Here is a 12,693-nt window from a genome sequence, read left to right as displayed (position 1 = left end):
ATTCGACTAATAGATAATTTAAGAAAATATGACCATATTACCTTATATCTTAAAGATGCCCATTGGCTACCGTTTGCCCATCGCATCACCTACAAAATATTACTGATTGTCTTCAAGGTAATGACCTCAGGAGAAACTCTCTCTTTCATCCCACTTAATTCCATATTGCCCTACCAAATCCTTAGATCACCTCAAGAAAACCAACTACTAGTCAGTCCCAAGATATCAAATGGTAATTCATACAGGAGGAACAACGTTTTATATTTAATTTGAACACAGTAATTCTACAAGGATTAAATCAGAGCTTGATCTTACACCTTTTCTTTGAAAAATCACACTAGAATTTTTACACATTTTTGAGGGGCTAGGAAAACGCATACATTAATATAGTATGTTTGAGTAATATAATTTTTGGCCTTACCTGGTTTGTCTCTATTCTCAGAAAGATTTATTTATTTATCAGGATTTATTTCCCGCCTTTTTGAAGGAATTCACTCAAGGCGGTGTACAGTAAGAATAGATCAAACATGAGCAATAAACAATTACAGCAGTAAAAATTTTCAAATAACAATACACAGTATGGGGTGGAGGGGCATAATCGAAAGTTTTGCTAAGGACGTCCTCGCAAAACGTCCCAGTGGAGAGGTGGGGAATTATCGAAACAAGATGGACGTCCATCTTTCGTTTCAATAATACGGTCAGGGACGCCCAAATCTTGACATTTAGGTCATCCTTAGAGATGGTCGTCCCTAGACTTGGTTGTTTCTGATTTTCGGTGATAATGGAAACTAAGGATGCCCATCTCAGAAACAACCAAATGCAAGCCCTTTGGTCGTGGGAGGAGCCAGAATTCATAGTGCACTGGGCCCCCTGACATGCCAGGACACCAACCGGGCACCTTGGGGGCACTGCAGTGGACTTCAGAAATTGCTCCCAGGTACATAGCTCCCTTACCTTGTGTGCCGAGCCCTCCAGAACCCCCCACCCACCACTGTATACTACTACCATAGCTCTTACAGGTGAAGGGGGGCACCTAGATGTGGGTACAGTGGGTTTGTGGTGGGGTTTGGAGGGCTCACATTTACCACCACAAGTGTAACAGGTAGGGGGGGGGAGATGGGCCTGGGTCCGCCCGCCTGAAGTGCACTGCACCCACTAAAACTGCTCCAGGGACCTGCATACTGCTGTGATGGACCTGAGGCTGGCACAAAATATTTTTAAGATTGTTTTGAGGGTGGGAGGGGGTTAGTGACCACTGGGGGAGTAAGGAGAGGTGATCCTTGATTCTCTCCGGTGGTCATCTCATCAGTTCAGGCACCTTTTTGTGGCTTGGTCGTAAGAAAAACAGAACCAGGTAAAGTCATTAAAGTGCTTGTCAGGGACACCCTTTTTTTTCCATTATGGGTCGAGGACGCCCAAGTCCCACCTTTGCTATGCCTCTGACATGCCCCTGTTAACTTTGGTCATCCCCGTGATGGAAAGCAGTTGGGGGCGCCCAACATCAGCTTTCGATTATGCCGATTTGGGCGACCCTGTGAGAAGGACGCCCATCTTCCGATTTGTGTTGAAAGATGGGCATCCTTCTCTTTTGAAAATAAGCCTGACAGTATACTACTCACGTCAACACAATATTTTATTTATTTATTGCATTTGTATTGCACATTTTCCCACCGTATGGTAGGTTCAATGTGGCTTACATATTGTTAAAAAGGCAGTTTCAAAATTTAGATTTGTAGAAGTCTAGCACATAGTACAGAAGTACAATAATCGCTTAGGTTGTGTTAGTATGATGTATTAGCATATTGTGAGAGAGGTTAATGTTATTGTTTTCTATTTCTGAACATTTCGTGATGTATGGTGGTGTGGGATTAGGCAGATCCAGGGGGAAGGACTTCTTTAAAAGATATGTTTTTAGTTTTTTTCTGAATTGTAGGTTGTTTTCTGTGAGTTTCAGGTCTTTGGGTAGTGAGTTCCAAAGTTGTGTGCCTATAAACAAGAAGCTGGCGGCGTGTGATGATTTGTATTTTATACCTTTGCAATTGGGATAGTGAAGGGTTAGGTAAGATCTTGCTGTTCGTGGCATGTTTCTTATTGGTAGGTCGATAAGTTCCATCATGTAAGCTGGTGCGAGTCCGTAGATGATTCTGTGGACTATTGTGCATATTTTGAATGTTATGCGAGCATTAATAGGAAGCCATTGTAGGCTTCTTAGAAGGGGTTTCGTGCTTTCGAAGTGTGTTTTTCCAAAGATGAGTCTGGCAGCCGTGTTTTGTGCTGTCTGTAATTTTCTTATGATTTGATCTTTGCAGCCTGCGTAAATACTATTACAGTAGTCTACATGGGTTAGCACCATGTTTTGGATCATGTTGTGGAATGTGTCCCTGGGGAAGTAAGGTTTTATACGTTTGAGCTTCCACTTAGTGTGTAACATTTTCTTGGTCGTGATCTTAGCTTGGTTTTCTAGCTCTAGGTTGCGGTCAATTGTTATGCCTACGATTTTCAGGTGGTCTGAGATTGGGAGGGATGAACCCTGTACATTAATTTCCGAGGGGAAAACATTATTGTATTGGGACGAGAGAATGAGACATTGGATTTTATCTCTATTGAGTTTAACTTCAGTGCCAATGCCCAGGATTCAATGATGGTCATGCTGTTTGTTATTTCCTTGGTGATTTCTGTGGGGTTCTGTTTGAAGGGAATATAGATGATGATATCATCTGCGTAGAGAAATGGATTGAGGCTTTGTTTGGTTAGTGATCTAGCCAGTGGTGTAATCATTAGGTTGAATAATATAGGTGAGAGGTTTACTTTTAACTTGACCTTATTTATTTTAAGTTAATTTTAAAGGATTGTTTGGAGTATGTTACCTGGAGCATTTAGCCTTAGCAATGTATTTTTTGTATAATATAATCTCTATGTATAAATCAGATGCATGTATTTGTTCATGTCCGATCTCCTCTGGCCTCCAAAGAGCTGCAGCCATCAAACTCGACATGCAGACTCTACCCGTCATTGTCGAGGTTATTGTGTAGTTTGAAGCGATTTGGTTTTTGGAGGCACTCGGGAGTAGAAGCAATATCTCCATCCATTAAATGAATAGGCTGCAGGTAGGAAACTTCTTTCTTGCTGTTGCTAAGTGACAGACTGCTTGGGATAGGGTGAGGGCTCATTGACTGGTGGGGAGAAACACGGACAGCAGCTGTGCAGTTGTCCCTCTTTCATTCTCTAATACTCTCTTCCCTAACAATTTCAGTACAAGGGAGGTTCAGAGACTAGTGGGAACAGGGTAGGGAGAAAGTATTGGGGTTAGGCAGGGAAGCGTGTGTGTGTGCTTGAGTTCACTACCCCCTCCCAAGTCTGAGATGAGAGAGACTACTCAGTGACAAACTGAGCGGTTGGAAGACTGTGACAGAGATTGCTTGGGACAGGGTGAGGGCTCAGAGATTGGTGGGGAGAATCACGAACAGCAGCTGTGCAGTTGTCCCTCTCTCATTCTCTAATACCCTCTTCCCTAACAATTTTAGTACAAGGGGGATTCAGAGACTGCTGGGAACAGAGAAAGTATTGGGGTGAGGCTGGAAAGTGTGTGTCTGTGCATGAATTCACTACGCCACCAGGGGAACGCTCCTCGAAAAGGGTGGAAAACTGAATTTCAATATGCCCTTGAAAAGAAGGCTGCATTTTGACAGGAAAATGGTGAAAGCCAAATGGCAGGCACTTGCTAGACTGGGAGAAACAACTAATCAAGAAAATCAACCTAAACAAATTGATCAGAAAAGAAAAGTTAGTGCTAGGTAGGGATCCAGGCTCCACATTGTCTGATTTAAGGGAGTATTAAGCTCAGTGTCAGTGTTGCCCTTTCTCACACACCCCTCAACAAAACACCTCAATCACACTCGGACATTCTCACACACCCCAACTCACACTCACCCATTCTAATGGAATATATGCGGGATGTAAAGTACAGCTTATGAAGAAACTCCAGACAGCCCAAATCACAGCTGCCAGGCTGATATTCGGCAAAACACGATTCGATAGCGCTAAACCTCTCCGATTAAAACGGCACTGGCTCCCAATCAAGGAACGCATTACCTTTAAAATTTGCTCTTTAGTCCAGAAGATTATCTGTGGTGAAACCCCAGGATACATGGTTGACTTGATAGAAATGCAGAGTGATGCACTTAGGGAGTAGAAATCCACGGGAGACGTATGTGTTAGGCAGAGAGAGTCTGATAGGTACGGATGGGGAGAGGGATCTTGGGGTGATAGTATCTGAGGATTTGAAGGCGACGAAACAGTGTGACAAGGCGGTGGCCCTAGCTAGAAGGTTGTTAGGCTTTATAGAGAGAGGTGTGACCAGCAGACGAAAGGGGGTGTTGATGCCCCTGTATAAGTCGTTGGTGAGGCCCCACCTGGAGTATTGTGTTCAGTTCTGGAGGCCGTATCTTGTTAAGGATGTGAAAAGAATTGAAGCGGTGCAAAGAAAAGCTACGAGAATGGTATGGGATTTGCGTTACAAGACGTATGAGGAGAGACTTGCGGACCTGAACATGTACACTCTGGAGGAAAGGAGAAACAGGGGTGATATGATACAGATGTTCAAATATTTGAAAGGTATTAATCTGCAAACGAACCTTTTCCGGAGATGCGAAGGCAGTAGAACGAGAGGACACGAAATGAGATTGAAGGGGGGCAGACTCAAGAAAAATGTCAGGAAGTATTTTTTCACGGAGAGAGTAGTGGATGCTTGGAATGCCCTCCCGCGGGAGGTGGTGGAAATGAAAACGGTAACGGAATTCAAATATGCGTGGGATAAACATAAAGGAATCCTACACAGAAGGAATGGATCCTAAGGAGCTTAGACGAGATTGGGTGGCAAAGCCGGTGGCGGGAGATGGAGATGGTGCTGGGCAGACTTATATGGTCTGTGCCAGAGCCGATGGTGGGAGGCGGGACTGGTGGTTTGGAGGCGGGGATAGTGTTGGGCAGACTTATACGGTCTGTGCCAGAACCGGTGGTGGGAGGCGGGGCTGGTGGTTGGGAGGCAGGGATAGTGCTGGGCAGAGTTATACGGTCTGTGCCCGGAAAAGGACAGGTACAAATCAAGGTAAGGTATTGTTTTTAATTCCCTCCTCTTATAGACCTCTTTCTGACTCCGTCACACGGGGGACTAAAGGTACTTATTTCATATATCAGGTTCTGTATAGTTTCTCTAACCTCCATTGTCACCCAATCACAAGGTCTATTCTGGCGTGGCATTAGGAGCCGTAATTGAAAACTAATTCCCATAATTACTGCTTTCTGTTTGTTTTCTGGATCTAGATATACTCTGGGCCATTTATATTCCCACATAAATCTTATTAAACATCTGTCTAAGTTTCTGCAAAGACTGAGTGTCACTTGTATATGATCTACCTTGTAGGCTAAATGTAAGGTAAAGAGAAGATAGAATCAATAAAAATAAAGACAGAGATAGGTTTAGATAGATAGATACATTTTATTTCTTACCCAAACACAGGTCTTCAAGTTGATACAAATACAGACATCAGATTCTGGTTTCAGCCGCACAGGGCTTCGCCGTCTGACAGAAGCTTTGGAGAGGACTCTCAAACTAAGCCAAAATCTGCCATCTTTTATACTCTATCCTCTCCATAGAAGTGAATGGTGAGAAACCTTGCTCCTAATCTTTCTCACTTTCTGAGATCATACTTTCCCATGCGATCTGCTGTCGGATGTGCCCACCTCCTTCCGTTCTCAGCTACTGCTAATTATCAACATGTTTTGGGAAGCGTTGAGATAACAGTTTCACATCTTCCGGCTGCAATACTTTTCATACCTTTCTCATGAACTCTGTATTACCTCTGTATCATTGTATACCAAAACTAATAAGCTCCATTTTATTCATCTGATCTTTCATTACAGATGCTATATTTGATTTAAAAATTGTACCAAGTTTGTATCAGGACTCATTGTTCAGACCTGCTTTTTGCAGATTCTCAAATATTAAATCATTTCAGTACTTTTTTGCAGTTTAGGCTGTTTAAGGTATGTAAATTGACCCACCACTATTCCAGTGGATGGATCCCAAGCGGGGACACATATTAACTTACAGGAAATGCAAGTCCTTGCTCAGCCAGTCATAGATTTTTAAACCTAGCTGGTATTTTTACAGCCTGAGTCCTAAAATCTGGCCTTCCACCCTTCCGGTGGGCATCCAGTGAGGGCCTCTTGCTGTAGTATAATTATACATTCCCCACTTGTCACCCCCTCTGGAGAGGGGTGACACAAAGCTCGTCAAGCTCGTCATCATCCATTCCAGAAGGTGGCAAGCTATCAAACGAGAGGGGGAGTTTTGCTCTTATGCATTGCTAGCAGATATTATGCCAGACAGAAAACTTCATTCGTAGGTGGTATATTTTTGGGCATATGGAATTTCCTTTATATTACCCAAACCCTTGGGCTTAATCTTGATGTTACCCCTCTTGAGGCGTACTCAAACCTGTAGTGAGAGAGGTTTTATGATTGGAACAAAACCATGAGTTCATCTACAAAATCCCATGAAGTATAGGTATGCGGGTAATAGCAATTTCAGGTGGATCATACTAATAAACACTTTCAGGTCTTGCTATGACTTCTATTGTATCTGTTGCATAGTACATGGGGAGATAATCTAATGTATCTATCTCAGTGGTCCTCGGAAGGAACAGTGGTTTTGATTAAGCATTGTTATGGGCTCAACAAATATGTGATTAGTATTCAGATTGCAGGCTGTTGTAGGTATTCAGAATCCTTAAACAGGTCGGGATTCCTGGACCTTACTAGTACTCATCATTGGCATCCAATCATGAGCACTAATAAGTGGATAGCAAGTATGAGGTTGCCTCATACAGCAAAAATGGTCAATCCTAGGAAAATTTATATTAACCAAGGTCATGCATGGATCTTGACATATGCATAATGACCTGGAAGTATGGGAAGCATTGTATATATCCGTTACCCCTCTTGGAGCTTAGTCAAACCTACAGAAAGACATGCAGCTCAAGTAAGCCTACACCAAAGTTAAACAATTGCATAACAGGTTGATACTAACAGAGTTTACATCTACATTATGATATCAGAGCCAGTATTAGGGTTTGATGTTACCCTTGTATCTGAGCAATATCAACTTCAATTTAAATTACATAAACAGAAATGACGGGGAAACTCGTGGAAAAACAATTAGAACAATTAAAGGAAATAATAGGAAAATAAAAATAAAACCTTATCAATATCTAGACAGGACTGCTGCTAAACTGAAAATAAAACATAATATGAATCTATAATGTCCATAAACAGCAACAGTAATTCTCAAATTCAGTATCAGTTCTAAATTCTCTTTCATCGATCATGGTTGAGGCGGTGGAAGCGTTGAAGAATCTGGACGGAGTTCTGGAAGATCCAACAGGGCTGGGTTTTCAGGCTGGCTTGCTGAAGGAAGTGGCCGGTCTTGAGATGGTTAGACTGGTAACATCTGGTTCTATGGCTGAGTAAACACGTATATCTTTCACATGGACCCAAGACTTGTGGTCCAGTAGTTTGCAAGGTGTAAAGGTCATTGCCACAACCTTGGGGGATCTAACATCATTTGGACCTTAAAGACGTACTTATGGTGTACAAATTGGGATCTTTCCATGTCTTTATTCTACCATCAACTTAAAATTAAATAAAAAAAAATTGGAATTGGGATTTGGAATTGGGATTTGGAATTGGGATTTGCATAATATATCCCCACTTCTGGCTTGCATAATGTGCGAGACAGATTGGTAATTTTTAGAAAGACATGATCAAATAACAAAGGTAAAGTATATGGAACAAAAGAGAAAAACAATTAAAATTTAGAGATGATGGTAAATGTTCAATTATTGATGTATGGAGGGCAATGCGTCGCCATTTATCGCCAATAGATATGGAATCTTCACCTACGATGACTACCATTCACCAAGGGTTGAGCCCTCAGCTGCAGGAGGCCAGCAGGACTTACGAGCTAGATGATTCAGAAGGAAGGGTAGAGGCCAAAGCTTTGTGTAACTCCAGCAAGTGGAGAGCCTATCTCTTTTGCTCATGGACCAATTGATGCATCTGTAATGTCTCGTTTCTCACACCAGGTAATGTTGGGGTCTGTGCATCTGTCTTTTAATTTAGCGATTCTTTGCTGCAACATAGCCTTCAGATCAGAAGGCTGCGTGTTCGAATCACGTCGGGGTCACCACTGTTTTTAATTCCCTCCTCTTATAGACCTCTTTCTGACTCCGTCACACGGGGGACTAAAGGTACTTATTTCATATATCAGGTTCTGTATAGTTTCTCTAACCTCCATTGTCACCCAATCACAAGGTCTATTCTGGGGTGGCATTAGGAGCCGTAATTGAAAACTAATTCCCATAATTACTGCTTTCTGTTTGTTTTCTGGATCTAGATATACTCTGGGCCATTTATATTCCCACATAAATCTTATTAAACATCTGTCTAAGTTTCTGCAAAGACTGAGTGTCACTTGTATATGATCTACCTTGTAGGCTAAATGTAAGGTAAAGAGAAGATAGAATCAATAAAAATAAAGACAGAGATAGGTTTAGATAGATAGATACATTTTATTTCTTACCCAAACACAGGTCTTCAAGTTGATACAAATACAGACATCAGATTCTGGTTTCAGCCGCACAGGGCTTCGCCGTCTGACAGAAGCTTTGGAGAGGACTCTCAAACTAAGCCAAAATCTGCCATCTTTTATACTCTATCCTCTCCATAGAAGTGAATGGTGAGAAACCTTGCTCCTAATCTTTCTCACTTTCTGAGATCATACTTTCCCATGCGATCTGCTGTCGGATGTGCCCACCTCCTTCCGTTCTCAGCTACTGCTAATTATCAACATGTTTTGGGAAGCGTTGAGATAACAGTTTCACATCTTCCGGCTGCAATATTTTTCATACCTTTCTCATGAACTCTGTATTACCTCTGTATCATTGTATACCAAAACTAATAAGCTCCATTTTATTCATCTGATCTTTCATTACAGATGCTATATTTGATTTAAAAATTGTACCAAGTTTGTATCAGGACTCATTGTTCAGACCTGCTTTTTGCAGATTCTCAAATATTAAATCATTTCAGTACTTTTTTGCAGTTTAGGCTGTTTAAGGTATGTAAATTGACCCACCACTATTCCAGTGGATGGATCCCAAGCGGGGACACATATTAACTTACAGGAAATGCAAGTCCTTGCTCAGCCAGTCATAGATTTTTAAACCTAGCTGGTATTTTTACAGCCTGAGTCCTAAAATCTGGCCTTCCACCCTTCCGGTGGGCATCCAGTGAGGGCCTCTTGCTGTAGTATAATTATACAGTATACACAAAAAGTAGCACATGTGAGTTTATCTTGTTGGGCAGACTGGATGGACCGCGCAGGTCTTTTTCTGCCGTCATCTACTATGTTACTATGATAGATCTTTCGACCAGAAACAGAACCAGAGCGTCACGTACCTATTTGAACCTCCACTATCCAAGCTGCATTGGACTCCGTGAACATGCAGGTTGTGTGTGAGGGGAGATTCTGGATGAATGTGCCCGCAACCCACGCTTCATCCACAATGTCTAAATCCTCCAGCATGCAGGAATCTACTGCAGGTTTGACTGGGGGGGTGGGGGATCACTGGTGGCTGGCTCCTAGTTAAGCAGTACAGGGATTCCTAAACCCCATACCCTCTCCTTCTCCTAACCTTCAACACACTCCCTCCCTCTAGATGCCCCCAGAACCCACAACCATTACCTCACCTCCACAAGGTCACCATACCAGCCTGTACATACCAATGCCTGTGATCCTTCTTCACCCCTTATGTGACAGAGGCTACTCCCAGTAAACCTGGCTAATGATTCCGCAAGTCCACCCCCAAAATGAGGCAGAGGAGGCATGCAGCAAGAGGCATAAGAGTATCACCATCATAGAATGGACCTTTGGCCAGCTCAAGAATCGCTTTAGATGTCTGGACTGTTCTTGAGGGGAGCTCCTCTACAATCCTGAAAAGGTTGCCAAAATTTCCATGGCCTGCTGCATGCTATACAGCCTGCTCTCTGAAGAAGAGAGGCCCTGTTGGAGGAGGGCCAACAACCACAGCAGCAGCAGCAGCCACTAGACCCTGAGGATGAGGAGCCCCTGCCCCCCACAGAGTTGACCAGGGATCATACTAGCTGGGGATCCACACCAGACAAAGACACATTCTGACCAGTTTTCAGTAAAGGTAAGTGCATAGCATCTCTGCTATATCCCCCAACACCCCCACCCCTCCCCTCATCTAACAAACCTCTCCCCCCAGTCTACTGAATGGAATAAAAACAACAATTTTGCCTGAATCCAAGTAAAACTGAGCTTCTGTGCGTCTCTAAAACAAGTGGGCACATACCAGACATCAATATCTCTTGTGGGAAATACAGTATGAACTCCCCCCTCAAATCACAAGTCAGAAACCTTGGAATGCAGCTAGATTCAACACTTATACCCCCAAATCCAGGCAAACTTCAAGAGCTGCTTCTATCATTTGCGACAAGTATGCTGCCTCTCTCCTTACTCTGAGAAGGCAAGTTTTGTCTTAGTTGTGCATGTCATGATAACATCAACTGGATTACTGTAATGCACTGTATACTGGTCTGACTACAAAGGGTCTACACCAGCTTCAATTGATTCAGAATGCTGCAGCAAGACTAATAGAAGATTGTAAGTGGGGATGTGACCACGTCACAGTATTTTTGCAAAAACTTCACTGGCTACCAGTACAATTCAGGGCTAAATTTAAAACTATATTTGATCTTCAAGGTCCTTAAAGGAAATGGCCTAGAGTACTTGAAGAACAGGACCTCCCTTTATACACCACTAAGGTCATCCCAAGGAGTATCCCTAAATAAACCCATTCCAAAGGACATCACACAAAGTGATACCTGCCAGCGAGCCTTCTGTGGAATAGCCCCCCGCACTGGAATGCATCCTTGAAAGGCTTCGCTCAACACAAGATTATCTGTACTTCAGGAAGCAGGGGAAAGCTTGGCTCTTCAACCAGGCATTTAATGGAAGAAGTAACTGATATTTTAGTTACGCACAGACACAAAAGGAGTGGTACCAGCTGCACATATTATTGCAGGACATGTTTATTTACACCTACTCTTGCTAAGCTAATATTCAAGCACCTTTCTGACCTCATTTGCAACTTTCTTCAAAGTAATCCTCTTATTTCTGTTACTCTATCTTATCTATGTGTTCCATCCTTGCTTATACCCTATGCTGTTTATTAAAATGTTTTATTGCGTACTGTGTTGACATTGTAATGTTGGATAGTATGCCATACTTTGTATTTTTGTTTGAATATTTTTACTGCTCTAATTGCCAATGCTTACGTTTGACTTATTATTGCTGTACAACACCACCTTGACTGAATTCCTTTAAAAATGTGGAAAATAAATCCAAATAAATAGGAGGTAAGTAAGCGAAGTAAGTGTATTATCTTTGTGTTAGCTCTGTGGGAAGGGACGATCTGGGCACTGCCCCAGCAGTTAACTTAGAGGTTTTGCAGTTACTGTGTGGTAAACTGCAAAACATTCCCGCACCTTACTAATTAGGGACCTTAGAGACCCTTTTACAAAGCGTTGGTAAGCCCAACATGGGCATACCGCATGCAATCGTGGAACTACCGCTGGCCCACACAGCCATCGGCAGTAGTTCCAGCTTGAGCGTGTGCCATGTCCGGCATGTCAAAATATTTTTTATTGGATAGTGTGGAACTAACCCAGCAGTAATTGGGTATTGCCGTGTGCTACCCAGTTATTGCAGGAGCCCTTACTGCCACCTCAGTGGGTGGCGGTATGTGCTCCCCCCTGCATGGCCACGTGGTAAGAGTACTCTTACCGCATGGTCATTTTTTTATAGGTAGGTGGACTAAACAGGAGAAGGCTCCCTCGCCGGAGCCCGCTTTTTTCGCGCTACAGCGAAATCAATGCAAGTCACCCAGGCTTTTTTAAGGCATTTACAACCTCAATTCTGAACGATCGCCATATTTACAAATTTGACCCCTGAGGCAGGCGCCTTTTGGGCGCCGAAACACGGCCCGTGTCGGGTCTTTGGCTAATAAAGTACTCCTGTTGTCTCATTCTTGAAGGCCCAGTGTTGCTTTTTTTCTTTTTGTTTTCATTTTTTTATAGGGTCTTTTTACCCATTGCAGTAAAAAGGGCCCTGACGCAATGGGATAAACGGCCCTGCCGCTACCGCAGGGCCCTTTTTCCTGCAGCTTAGTAAAATAACTTCTTAATCAGTAAATTCCTTGTGGAGGTTGGCTGTAATGTCCTATTTTGCTTTTTAATGCAGTGGTTACATTTTTCTGTCAAGGTAGTTTTGATTGGTTTTGTTTAACATTGCTTTATCTGAAAGTGTTTCTCTACTCTTCAAATCAGATTTTGATTTCAGATTCCTCCTTAATCAAAGTGACTTGAATTTTAATGAGTTTAACACTTAAAAGCTAAAATATGTTTTCTAATGTGGGCTACCAATGAATAACATGGTTTTGTTTTGATGATGTAGTACTACACCATACTAATCCATTTTCCTATACAAATCATTAATATCAGTATAAATGTATTCATATATGACTGTTTTATTTATTCTAATTCTTTTTT

General features: G+C 42.4%; 1 protein-coding gene across 1 annotated transcript in view; it reads left to right on the top strand.

The window, feature by feature from the left end:
* DGKB (diacylglycerol kinase beta) overlaps positions 1–12,693 on the top strand; it is an 876,561-nt gene that overhangs the window by 28,586 nt on the left and 835,282 nt on the right. The window lies entirely within an intron of this gene.

Source organism: Microcaecilia unicolor, chromosome 1 (genome assembly GCF_901765095.1).
Source record: "Microcaecilia unicolor chromosome 1, aMicUni1.1, whole genome shotgun sequence".
Classification (NCBI taxonomy): domain Eukaryota; kingdom Metazoa; phylum Chordata; class Amphibia; order Gymnophiona; family Siphonopidae; genus Microcaecilia; species Microcaecilia unicolor.
This window is presented reverse-complemented; position numbering and strand designations above follow the sequence as displayed.